Source organism: Canis aureus, chromosome 1 (genome assembly GCF_053574225.1).
Source record: "Canis aureus isolate CA01 chromosome 1, VMU_Caureus_v.1.0, whole genome shotgun sequence".
NCBI lineage: Eukaryota > Metazoa > Chordata > Mammalia > Carnivora > Canidae > Canis > Canis aureus.
Window position 1 is genome coordinate 36,821,929 of NC_135611.1, and position 14,112 is coordinate 36,836,040.

At 37.8% G+C, this 14,112-nt stretch overlaps 1 long non-coding RNA gene across 8 annotated transcripts in view; it reads left to right on the forward strand.

Annotated features, from left to right (window-relative positions):
- The window catches only part of LOC144312864 (uncharacterized), a 70,034-nt gene that overhangs the window by 23,256 nt on the left and 32,666 nt on the right, over window positions 1-14,112 (forward strand). For 5 of the 8 annotated variants that reach the window (XR_013378493.1, XR_013378513.1, XR_013378521.1 and 2 more), the window contains 2 exons: window positions 936-1,120; window positions 9,104-13,003. This is a non-coding gene — a long non-coding RNA (uncharacterized LOC144312864). The remainder of the gene's footprint in view (window positions 1-935; window positions 1,121-9,103; window positions 13,004-14,112) is intronic. The other 3 variants (XR_013378503.1, XR_013378526.1, XR_013378515.1) reach the window with 2 other exon arrangements.

Below are 14,112 nucleotides of genomic sequence, written 5' to 3' on the forward strand. Positions count from 1 at the left end.
TGGCGTGATGCATGTTAGCAGGGCTTCTGAACCATGTGAGAGGAAAGTATGTGGAGGCAGAAATCTTACCTCTTTATGTGGACTCCTGAAGAGATGCCTCAAGACTGCAAAGCTGAGTTTATGTATTTATTTGAATTGCAGTCTTCTGTGTGTGTGTTTTTTTTTTTAATCTACAAAGCTGTTTGCTCTATTTGGCTCTAAATAATTTCAAGTGGATGATTTGTTTCTGATGACTATGTTTAGGTCTCTGTGAGGATGTCTCTGTCACTAGAAGAGGAACACACACCATATAAGAGCTTGCCCTACTCAGACATGCCTTGAATTGGCTCTTCATGGCAGAGCAGTAAGCAGGGACTGTGTCTTGCCCATTGCTGTATCCCTAGTGCCCTGGCACTATAAACTCTGTGTATAGCACCTGGCACAGAGTTTGTGCTCAATGTATATTTTATGAGTAAGTTGTAACTATTAGCCAGAATGGGTGAAAGGATGAATCAAAGCTGAAAATCATACCAACTCCTATCTGGAATTGGAAGATAATATTAGCCCTATTTTTCGAGTTTTTTTTTTTTTTTTATGAGCCAGGCATTCTGCATATATCATCTTATCTAATATAAAAGGAAAGCACTGGGATTGTTTCTAAAATAGAATTTGAGAATCAGAAGGACAAGCCATTTGCACAGTCACAAAGCAACAGAGCTCAGATGTAAGCTGAGGTTTGATCTCTGATTAAGCCATTCTTGCCCACGATGCCTCATGAGAAATGGTGTGCTTTGAGCAATGGAATAGCACCATTGCTCTGACATGACACAGCTCCAGCTGTGCACACTCCTACCTTCTTGATGGAGGCGCCTGACCTCAAATCAGCAAGTCCACACAGAAGTGAAGAGTGCTATTTTTTGAGAAAAATAGTTCTCAGTTGAGCCGTGCTCTTTCAGGTACCAGCCTGAGGCATCTGTGGCACCAGGTGAGAGTAACCATGGACTGATTAACCACAAGCCATCTATTTCTTCAGCTGCTCAGGACCTGCAGTGAGTTCCAGATGCCAGTTTATGCAGCATAATATTATAGGCTGAGTGACCAAAACATTTGCAAGGACAAGAACTTCTTCTAGGTGCTAAAGGTAGGTCTCCCTTGGGAAATGAAAAGGTTGCAATGTCATCATTCTTTAAGTTCTAACAAAACACTCATAGCTTTCCTTTTAATCTGAATGAAAAATCAATACAATTTTACCCTGTGGCAGAAGAGAACTGAGACTTATATTTCAAAATAAACATCTCTGACATCCTCTTTGATGCACTGTTTATTTTGATTCAGACAGTTACAATTTGTTTTTCCTCCAGGAAGTAGGGGTGGCAGTGTGCATGTCACCCCCTTTGTTCCTTCTCCGAGTCCTCACCATTCTTACACTCATTCACAGCCTCGTACAAGCCACAGATCAAAATGATTTTTACATGTGCTGGAATAGTTCAAGAGAGTTCATGTTTCAGGTTGGTCAGCAAGATAGCACCTCTATTTTATTCAGTGCTAGGAACGCAGCTCAGTGAGATCATTCTCAGAGAGCTGGTTATTTACCCGGCATTAGTTTCTGTAATAGTAGTTTGCAGAGGTCACGAATGCAATGCTCCCTGTTCTCTGAGTGCTGATTGGAAACCAGGACATTTTGTAAACATGGTGATTATGCCTAGAAATTTTTACGTAGGTCCAAGACCAGTTAGGGTCGCTGATTACTGTGCAGAAGCGGGCAGTAGAGAAAAACCAATCAGGACAGAATACTGTACCCTAACGTGACATGCTTCTACCCCAATTTTTGGCCTAAATAATGAAGAAAATAAGATGTTCTACAGAACTTAAAGCCACTCACTTTCTACACTGTGTCTGCAAAGGAGAATAGGAATTGCAATCTTTAGGTGACATGGACTGTCTTTGAAATTATTGTCAATGAAAATAAAGCCCTTAATATATTCTTTAGCTAGTATCACACCTCGTCTATAATGACACAGGTCTGTTACTGGCTCTCTGATGGTTGGGATGGCTTTTAGAAATAAGTGTCTCTCACGGACTATTGACATAATAATGGTTGTGGACTTGCAACCACAGTCTCAATCTGAGCATGCAAGATGTGTCATATTGCTCTGTTGTCAAATAAAGTCTATCCTGAGCCTCCATCTTGTCAAGCTGGTGAGAAGCTGGTCATTGTTGGTGACTAGGAATTTTCCAGTTTATTCTAGAACAACAGTGGCAACCACAATGAGAAGAGTAACAACACCTAACCCTAACTTCAAGGTGGCCCCTCTAGTTTCCTGTTAGAATGCAATACTCCAAGCCTTTAAGGGCCTTAAAAGTCAGTGTCTATGTGGCTTCCATGCCTCATTTTGGCAAGAGATATTTTTCGATGCCAAGAATTCAGCTTCATCACACATCACTATTTCTTATATTCTGCATATGAGTGAAACCATATGATGACTGTCCTCAATTGACTTATTTCACTCAGCATGATACCCTCTGGTTCCATCCACGTCGAGGCAAATGGTGGGTATTTGTCCTTTCCGATGGCTGAGTAATATTCCATTGTATGTATATACAACACATCTTCTTTATCCATTCATCTGTCAAAGGGTAGATCCTGTTCAGTGCCTTCCACATATGATTGTGTTATTGCCAGCTGTAGGTAGAGCGTAGGAATGGCTTCCAGGGACCCTCCCTATATATGACTCATTCAGCATTGTAAAACAATGGTATAGGACCAGAGATTGGTTGTAATATATGAACCTATCCTGAGACACTGGAAATATGTGGGTATTGGAGGAAAAATAAGGTTTGAAATGTTTAGAGCCAGAAGCTAGTCCGTGGGGTATTCTCTCAGTCATCAGGTGTTTAATGTTGTAATTCCTACTGATGCCTCTTGAGGACATTCTCTAAAAGGAAATATCTGTTGATGCATTATATAATTATAAATGTAACATATATTTTTCTTTTTAAATTGAAAATAATGAAAAACATTATCAGAATTTTTGCATTTGTAGAGCATGAATCTATAGCAGAATTTTAAATACTAAGTACTCCTCTATGTGAAATCACATGTTTTATGCATCCCAACATATTAGCTCACTTCCTGGTATATCTGAGGTACATTGCCCTGAAGTAACCTGGAGGTTCCAGAGGAACTGGCATACAAAATTGTTACCAACATAGCAGAAATCCTCAAGAAATAAATGGTCTAGTGACAGAACTAGATTCATTGATATGTCACTAATAGTAATTATATATTACTATATTAATGCTATAATGTTTAATATATTAGTTTTATCAGTGTACTTAATAATGTTTTAATCTATGTAATTGGATAATTAACGGAAATATCATATAACTAGCTAGCTCACTATAATAAGGCAGCAGACTAAAAATAAATTTTTTATATGCCTTACTTTCAGATTAGGATAATTTCATACATTATTATCCAAAATTATTAATTATATATAAATCTGGATGCTATGGGAAGAGAATATTCTAGTGGAAGCCAAAAATGTAACAGAGACAATTCTGGCAAAAGACAATTTGGTTCAGGGATGCTTGGATGGCACAGTCAGTTAAGTGTCTAACTCTTGGTTTTGGCTCATGTCATGAACTCAGGATTGTGAGATCAAGCCCTGCATGGGGCTCTGTACTAAGTATGGAGTCTGCTGAAGTTTCTCTCCCTCTCTCCCTCTACCCTTCCCTACCTCACATACACTTACATACTCTCTGTCACTCTCTCTGAAATAAATGAATAAATCTTACCAAAAAAAAAAAAAAAAGACAATTTGGTACAAAAAGACAAAATTTGGCATATTGAACCTCTCTTACTGCAACCAAAACTAAAAATTTGTATGGCCATCAGAGCACACAGGGATTTCAACAACTTTATTGGGAGAATTCATTGACTTTGATAAATTCCATACTTGGCTTTGTAAATTGACTTTAGCACTGTTTTATAAAGAAAGTAGTTGTTTTTTTCCCCCCAAAGCATGATCCTCATTATATTTATAGGGAATTAAACAGAATGTACAACAGACAGTAGAAATATTTTTTAAGTAAATATGAACAACAACAGCAAAAACAAAAAGAACAATGTTCAAACTGCTATAAAATCCCAGGTAGTGCATCCAAGATACAATGTTGTATATATTGTATAATTTAGAAAGTATTTCAATGAGTCAGACATAACTTCCTGAAAGTCAGGAGGACTTTCTAGACAAGGAGGTACTTGAATGACACATCAATCAAATACAAATGTGCAACATGAACACCTTGAAGAGCAGAGAAGAAAGAAGAGTCACTTTTATTGGTAATAGTTTGTATTATTTTTAAGCATTCAAAAGAGTAGTTATGCCTATTACATTTTAAAGTGAATAGGATTTGCCCTTCAGAGGGTACAATGAAAAATAGTGTTCTTTAAATAATGATAATTACTGAAATCATGGGAATTTTTTTTTAACAAATTGTTGTATTTGATTTACTTCTGTATAAGCACACTGAAAAATGTCAAAATGAAAAAGCAAATGTGACTCAATTATTGCAAATCATTTGTCAGAATTAAATCATGGGAAAATGTGTAAATATGAAATGTTATCTAGATAAAATACCAAATATTACTACTTTATTGTTGAGTCTACATCAAATGTGATTGGGTGACCTTATTGTATGCTACAGTTCTCAAACCTTATGAATACTTTTAATTCTTTTGTCAACCAAAGATTCTATGAGAGGAAGTGATAAGCAGAGATAATGAACATGCCCTTGGCTTGCTTGATAATCCAATTAGAGAAGAGGAGTGACTCATATGAACACATTGGAAAAAGATTTAAATTGGTTGCCAATTTTGGATACCTGGGTGGCTCAGCGGTTAAGCATCTGCCTTTGGCTCAGGGCATGATCCCAGAGTCCCAGGATCGAGTCCCACATGGGACTTCCTGCATGGTGCCTACTTCTCCCTCTGCCTATGTCTCTGCCTCTGTGTCTCTCATGAATAAATAAAAAAACCTAAAAAATATATATAAATTTCTTGCCATTTTGACATAAAATAGTGACTTCGATGACTGTATTGTAAATGCATAATGCAACCCTACAGTGAAGACATTGATGTGCCAAATGGGTCAGTAGGAATCATCACTGAAAGAGTATTTAAAATTGGTCACCCCAAAAAAAAACAAACAAAAACAAAGCTTGAAATGACCTGAAATCCTCCAGCTCATATATAAAATATAGACTTGATAGAGATTTCCTAAATTTGACAATTCTAAAGATTTACATGATCTTACCAAAAGGAGTGTAGAGCTGCAAGAAATGCTTCTAAACCTAAATAAAGATCATGATACTGCAAAATTCAGTGGACCATGCTAGAAGAAATACTGAATTATCCACCTTTTATATTGAAAATACACAAATGTCATATGAAAAAATCATTGAAGAGTATGCGGCCGAAAAGTGTAAGCAAAAGCAGTTTCACATAGGTGTGTGAGACAATTCTTTTAAGAAAAGTAGTTGTACAAGTAAAGCTACTATATTTATGGATTTGTAATGTTTTCCTTTTTTAAATGCTTTTAAAATTTATAATCTGCTATGATTTCTCCTCCTAAATTTATTTTTAAATCTAATTGTATATTCAAAAATTTTTAAAGATTTATTTATATGAGAGAGAGAGAGAGAAAGAAAGAAAGAGAGAGAATGAATAGGAAGGGCAGAGGAAGAAGAGGAAAGAATTCTGAAGGAGATCCCCTGCCGAGCGTGGAGCCCGAGGGGGGGCTCTATCTCATGACCATGACATCGTGACCCCAGCAGAAACCAAGTCAGATGCTCCATTGACTACGCCACTCAGGCACACCCATAATTTTTTTATTTTTTAAAGGAGACTCACTAAATTGTATAAGCTTCACATCCATGAAACCCTTGGTCTATCACTCTCATTTTAAGTTCCATTCCAATGTGAAGGTTTCTCCCTTTCCCCTTTTTGGACCACTCTCCCTTCTTGCCTAGAACACATTGTGCTTCACACTTCAGCTGGGAAGATCAGAAGATGACTTCTGCTTTAGGAGCAATCACCTACTTCCCAGAGAGAGGCAATGTCAGGGAGAGTGGGGGAAATAGCAACCAGAACAAAAGCTCTTCCTCTGGGTAACACTCTGCCACATTCAGCTTATTAATAAGCGTGCCTTCCCCTTGCTATGCCAGTCTCCTCTCCTGTCTCCTGTTCATTCTTCATGGCAAAAGCAAAAATTAAAGCAATAAATGAAGACCTTACCTGATCATGTGACTCTCACTGGTTTATTTATGGGGCACCTGCTCTGCCTGAATGATTCTGTGCTGTCCACTGGTGTTGTTTTCAAAGATTTTGGGCTTTAAAGAATAACCCTGTATGGTAGTGGGAGATAAGGTTGTGGGTAGCCACTCAGGAGCCCAGAAGAGCTGTCATTTTCTAATTGATATGCTGGACTTCAGCATAAGATTTCCTGAAAGAATGTGTCTGTGTTTAAAAGGATTTCAAATATCATTAGTCTTTATGCAATTTAAAATTCATGATTTGTTAAGTCTCCTCAAGATCCAGCCTAATCTCATTGACTGCTGGTCCATGATATATGTTCTCTATTTCAGCCACAGAGAACCACTTCTTTTTTCTCAAACATGCCAGGTGCTCGGGACCGCCCCACCTCGCACACACTCTTCCCACCTGTATCCAGGAGTGCCTTCCTTCCCTGTCCCAGACACAAACTTCTTTTCTTCTCACTTCCAGCTTAAAAGCCATGTCTGCTCAGTGGTGGCTCTCTTGACCCTGTTCTCATTTCCTCTTGCCCTCTGGCAAGCCCAGGCAATGATTTATTGATTGATTCAGTTTCAGCACAGGACTTTGACATTGCCTCATAATTATTTGTCCTGTTCACTCATTATGAGTTTTCCTACAGAATTTATCATGTTAATCTTGTATCTTTGAGACCTAGCTCAGGACCTAGTAACATAGCAGGTGTTTGGGGAAAAAAAAGTATTCAATGAATGAGATTTAAAAAATAAGATAAGCTAAACAGTGTTTGTCAAGTCAAAGGAATACTTCCCTGAGAAGTCATTTCTTGAGCTACAAGCTTCCAATTTGTGTTTGTGCTAAACAAACGAAATGACAGATATGTCTTGCCTTCATTTTACTCAGTATTCCCTCTTCCCCTCTCTGATTCGCACAGCCTTAGGCTCCCCACATGATGTTTCCTTCTGGTCAGTTCGAGGAATTGTATAAATCAACAGATTCTTCCCTATTAGTTGCTTCTTTCCTTTGAAAGGAGAAAGTGCAGGGTATGTGTTTGTCCATTGCTTTTAGCTATTTTTTTCCATTGCTTATTCCACTGTGAAAAATCTAAGGTCTCTGTTTTCAGGCATCTAAGGAAAATCCTTTTCCTCTTCTTTTGCATTTCTGAGACAATCTCCTCAAACCACTGCAAGGTGTAGGATCATGTGAACATAACAGTTTTATCAAGAAAAGGGAAAGTTCCTTTAAAAATACATGAAGACAACAAATATTTACTGAATACAGGGTATGCTATGTAATATGTAATAGCGGTCATAGAGGTGACCAGGATAGACAGGGTCCCCGTGGAGCTAGTTGTCTAGCTGTGGAGATGGGATAAAAGGAATACTCAGTAACAAATTATAATTTTTAGTAATTATGGAGACAAATGCATGAATGCCCAGCCCAGGATGCTATGTTACTTTAGAAGAGCCCACTGTCAGGTGCATGGGCCTCTAGTTTGACATCTGAAGATGAGCAGCTGTGTGATGTGGGGAAGATGGGTGGAGGAGGGGAGCTTTAAGGACAGAAGGAGCAGCATGTCTAGAGATTCTGAGCTCACAGGAGCCAGCAAAGATTGAGGAAGAGAGAAAACGTCTGTGAGACATGAGCAGAGAGGGTTAGAGAGAGTGGCTGGAGATGAATGTCATGGACAGAGTAGAATAACAAACCATTGTGGTCAGCCTCGAAGCTCTGATACTTCTAGAGGTTCTTTTTCAGACTGACTTTCTTATCTCCGCTTTCTTGCTTCTTTCTGCTGTTCAATTATGAATAAAACACAGTATTTTCTCCTCTTTTCCTCCCAACTGTAGTGCATTTTAGCCAAATTATGGGTAATTTAGGCATTTGTGGAGATGCATGGAACTCCCACCATCTTTTCTGTGTTTGCCTCTGGGAAACAAAGCCTCCTGCAATTAAAACAGCCTACTTCCTGTGTTCTTCTGGAGCACCCCCGTTTCCAAGTTAGAAGGTGGCTGCCTTGCCACACAGGTGTCTTATCTCTGATGACTGCGAGGAATGAACATTTAAACTCATTCTGAATAGCAAATGATAAAGCTCTTCTATCTGCCAGGGAAATTGTGGTTTCCATAATTTTATTGCTGAAGAAATAGTTGTCATGGCAATAATTTACATAACTTTGAACAGCCATTGGTTAAATGCTGTTAATGGTGTGCTTTCAATGCACCAAGAAAGTATTGTATAATGAGGATTTGCTCAATGCTTTGTCAGAGATGGTGTATTTCCTGGTTTTGCTGACATAATTTATCAAGTTTTGAGAGCCTCAGGTGATTTCTATACATGTTTATTTTAATCCCTCAAGGTGTTCCATTATGTCAGGAATTGTCCCTTTGCTTCTTTGTGCTTTAAACCTTCATACTCAATCCATCCAGTTTGGTCGTGTGGGTTTACAGAATGCGTTTGTGAGATCTGAATCTTAGCAACTCTAAAATAATTTAATTGAATTAAAAAATATTTTTGAGTGCCTACTGTGAACAGTACATAATACCAGGCTTGGGAATAGAATGTATTCTGAGGCATGTGCCTAAAAAATGCAGAAGGAAATTTGGAAATAAAATGTGGTGAGAAAAAAATTTAAAAAAAATAAATAAAATGTGGTGAGATGTTATAATTAATATCAGAACATTATGAAATAAATATAAACATTACTTAATGTTATGATTATATTGCTATGAGTTAGAACTTGCAGATCATGCCACATGAGACAGAGGTTGGTGTGTGAGCACTGGAAGTCACTGCTGAATTTTCTGTACTCCCTTCTGGTTTATTTTCTTACAGTTCTTGTAAAAGGGAGGCAGCATAATGAAGTCATTAAGAATGGAATCTGGGACTCCTTCAGTTAAGTACATTTCTTATCTTCTCTGGTGAGCCCGTTTCTTCTGTAAAATGAGGTTATAAAACTATTTTCTTTAGAGATTCCTTTTGAGGAATAAATGACTTACTACACACAAAGTACATAGAGGAGTGACAGCATATGCTGAGCAATTAATAATAATAATGACAACCTTATGATGATGGTGATGTTGATGAGTGAAGGACAGTGAACCACTTAGGTACATGTGGCACAAACTGGTTTCCTGATTCAGTCAGGAAAACTAAATTTCTTCAGCAAAGTTGGATTTAGTCCAACTTTGGGTTTTTCTTTTTTTTTTTTTTTTAAGATTTTATTTATTTATTCATGAGAGACACACAAAGAGAGAGGGACAGAGACACAGGCAGAGGGAGAAGCAGGCTCCATGCAGGGAGCCCGACATGGGACTCAATCCCAGGACTCTAGGATCACGCCCTGGGCTGAAGGTGGCGCTAAACCACAGAGCCACCGGGGCTGCCCCACTGGGTTTTTCTAATCAGTGAATTGTCTGGCTCAAACAGATGGACACATCCATCAATCCATCCATCCATCCATCCATCCATCCATCCATCCAGTCAGTAATCACTGATTGAATAAATATAAGTTGGGAGTCACAGGTTAGATGTTAGAGGTATAGTGATGAATAGACATAGTTGGGGTAGGAGAACAATCAATGGTTGTAGCTAGTTTGGATTTCATGGAGGAGTAACATTGTAAATACACATTGGGTTACTGGCGCTGGGCTGCTAACATTTTACTTTGCCGATTCAGGGTGCTTAAAAGAGCCAATTTCATTTTCATTTTCATCACCACATCTTAACCCCAAAGCAGTAGAAAGAATATGATATCAAAATAGATGTCTATAAAATTAAATATATTTAGCATTTAGGAGAAAAAGCTATTAACCTGGCCCAAAATAGATGCTTGATAATTTCTTGTTGAATGAACGTACCATTTCCTTATTTTCTTCAGGCCTCTACAGACCAGTGAATCGTTGTTTGCAGACCAGTACTTAGGAATATGGAAGAAAGTGGTCTTCTTTTCGTGTATTTAGATTAGACTTTGCAGACACCTTTTACTGCATACCTCTTCAAGGAGAAAACTAGATGCAGAGGTGTAAGGTTATCCCTTTAACAGAGGTAGTCAATGATGTTTAAATAAAAACGGCTTTCAAGGGGAAGGCTTGGAGTGTTCTTTGATAAATTATGGGAATGGATTTTAGTTCATAAATCAAAAATTTGTATGAGCTTTTTGTGAATTTTATGTGCTTTGTGGTTGAAGGTTATATTCCTGAGAGTTTAAACAGAAACTTCATGGTTAACAGTTAAATATCTTAGGGAACACACTGCTGATGCTCAGTAGAGATAATGAGACAGGACCCATAGACCTAAACTTGAGAGACCTTTTATTCACCGGGATCATCTTTTATCAATTTCCCTTTGTTCACTGTGATCCTGTTTTTGAGGAATGTTACTATTTTCTCACCTTCTATCCTTTATCTTTCCAGCACACAACTATAATAGACTTGTGTCAGCAGGATGTTTCTTCCTAAGGCTTATCAGATACCACCATGTGCAACATTTTCATTTAATTTTCACCAAGGCGGAACAATTTTTTTCTTAATAGTTTTATATGCATAGGAACCACTGATCCAGGATTAGCTATAATCCAACTGAATTCTTAAGATTGAAAGTAACAACTTTTCTTTTCATAAGGATAGAATATGTTTATCTAATAAAAGGGTGACTTTATGCTTTTTAAAGTGCCACAAGTTGAAGGACAGCAAATTAGTGTGGGATTGGCACATTGAAAGGGTGTACCTCTCTGCCTTGTGATTGTCCCCATAGACTTGGATTCTCTGGGGCTTTGAGAGGCTGACTGATGAATAGTTTTTTTTTTTTTTTCTAGAGATGTCAAACTTGCAGGAATGAAGAGTCACATTTCCTGCAAATCAGAGAGTCTTCTTAAGGCCTGTCTCAAGTGGGCTGTGACAGACAGACACAGAATGGTGATAGGGCCAGGAGTCCACCTTAGCTTCCTTGGGATATAGAAATCAAGTTATTTCACCAAGAAATGGCATTGTTATCATTTAAATTTTCTATTTTGATTGATTTTTCAACTTCCTGTAATGAAAACAAGTTACTTTTATAATCTCTGAAAAAGAGCATTATGCTTTTTCAAATAAGAGGTCAAGTATTATATGCCAAACACCTAAAGTTCTTAAGGAGTAATTCATATTTTTATTCAAAGCCTATTTGCTCTCATTCTAATGTGTTAGTTATTGTGTTATTAGCTTATATCAATGGAAAAAGTGTAAACAGCAGAAGATAAAAGAATTTACAGTTGCAAAAGCACCAGTTATAATTTCAGAAGAAAACACATCCTGACAGCATGAAAAGTGGCAAAATATTCTGAATCTAAACATAAAAGAACTTTTTTAAACGTAAAAATTCCAATCCATTCCACTGAGTATAGGGGCATAAACTTTGTATTCCTTGATTCTTTCCCCCCAAAAAAGTAACATTATATTTTATATCTTTTAAGTAAGAAGACAGAGATCTATGTATTATGCATACATTTTTTTCTTTTAAATGTGTTAAAAAGGAAATTCATTATATAGGTCATTACATGGGTTGGTCTTACCTTATTTGAATCTCAGCTTCTTCATCCCTAAAATGAGTATATCAGTCAGTGTTCTTCAGAAGTGTAGAACCAATAAGATATATAAAAATGATTTTTATTTATTTATATTATTGATAATGATTGGTTTATGACAAATAATGGTAAATGATGAATTTATATTATATTTACTTATGTATAATGTGGTTAATTATAAGGGATCAGCCCACATGATTATGGAGGCTGAGAAATCTCATGATCTGCCACCTATAACCTAGAGTCCCAGGAAGCCAGTGGTGTAGTTAGAAGGGCTGAGAGACAGATTCAGTGATGTAGATTCCAGCCCAAATCCTCAATAGCTGAGAACCAGAAGCACCAAAGGCAGAAGAAGATTGATGTCCCAGGTCAAGTAATCAGGTAGAGAGCTAATTCATCCTTCCTCTGCCTCTTTGTTCTATTCAGGCTCTCAACAGATATCATGTCCACCCTCGCTGGGGAGGATCATCTACTTTAAATGCTAATCTCTTCCAGAAACACTTTCATAGACACCCAAAAATAATGTTTAATCAGATATCAGAGCATCTCATGGCTCAGTCATGTTGATGTGTAAAGCTAACCACCATATTAATATATGATGCTAATGCTACCTGCCAGTCAGTGTCTAACTAGAATATAGAAACTACACAGGAATTATTAAAGATGTTTCATATAAAAAACTGTACTCTATAACAGAGGATTACTGTAATGAGGGACTGGCTATTAGGAAGGAAAAAACTCCAAAGAGTATAAAAATAGTGAAAGTAATGGCTGAGATAGAGCCCCCAGGGAAAGGATCCTTCAGAACTAAGATCCAGACCTCATTGGAAAGGGCATGGCCATGGCTCAGTGAATGGCACAGAAGATACTGTGGTACCATGCTTGTAGCTCTTGCCAGAACTCCACTGAGGTGCCAGTGGAATATTTTGTGAAGCTGCCTTGGGGAGTAGGGGGTGTTGGGTGGGGTGTGTCAGAAGTTTCTGGATAAGCATCCAAAACACAGGAGTCTCTTTAACCCTGTTCTCTAGTTAACACTCTATCTCTTGCCAGGTATCCCTGACTCCAATTGTACTCTGATATGAAATAGGGCAAGTCTCTGGAAAGAGTATAATGAATTTCAAGTCCTTTGAAAAAAATAAATTTTGAGCCGGAAGTGAGGAGAGAGTGAGAAGGTAATATACATACACTGAAAATGTTGAGACCTTTCTCCAGGAGGATTTAAGGCTTATTTTGCTGAAAATATAATTAGCTGAAAATATAATCAGCTTGGTGGTTTCTCAGCTACATCCCAAAGGAAATATTAATTTGATTTCTTTAGGTTGCAAGAAACATAAAAAAATTATTTCTAGCTTAAAGAAAAAAAGAATTCATTGGAAAGATATTAGAGAAGCTCAAAAAATGAAAAGAAGGGTTGAATGGCCCTTGAAATATGGAAGGGAAGGTCCTAGTGCAGCACTGGAGTTTCAGAAGCAGAAATAAATACTATTTCTATTTTCACCTGTGCCATGACCTCAACTCAGCTGCAAGTGAATGTCAGTCCCCAGGCCTTGCCAGTAGGCATAGGAGACAGCCTCTGACTGATCCAGCCTGGGCAAGATTAAGCCTTGCCTGAATCCTTCAGTGATGACCCAGAGCATGGGTCACAGGGTGTGATCATTACCAACAGACATCTGAACTGAGAGTCAGAGTCAGAACTAGAAATACTGGCATCCTGTTGAGTTAAGCATCCAATGGAGAGAAAGCTACACAAAGAAGAAATTTTATTTGTAGCCTGTTCTTGCTAATAAAAATGTGACGAGCTATCTGGAAGCAGCCAGCCCTGTTCTCTCATTTGATAGCTGGTCCTTATTTGGGAATCTTCAATTTGTGACTGGTAGGACTTCATTTCCATCAGATAAAGCCTAGCAATAATAAACATCTTCCTGATAACTGCTGTCACTCCTTTCCAAGGAACTGAAAATGGTAATTAATGCAAAAGCTGTGTTTATTGGTTCGTGAAATTGAGTGTGTACAGTCCTTTGATACTGTGTCTTCTTGATAGTGAAAGTTTGGGAGGGGGCAGGAAGCATACTGCACATTAAAGATTCAATTTATTTTACAAGATATTACAACAAAGGCAACCTCATGTATATGAAAGTCTTGGGCTTTTGTTTGCTTTGCCAAAATAGAGACAACAGAACAAGAAGCAGGTGTTCTTTCCATTCTCTCTCTTCCCAGAGTCTCAACCCACTCCTGTATTTTACCTCCTTAATAAGGCAGCCACAGAGTTGGAATGACATTC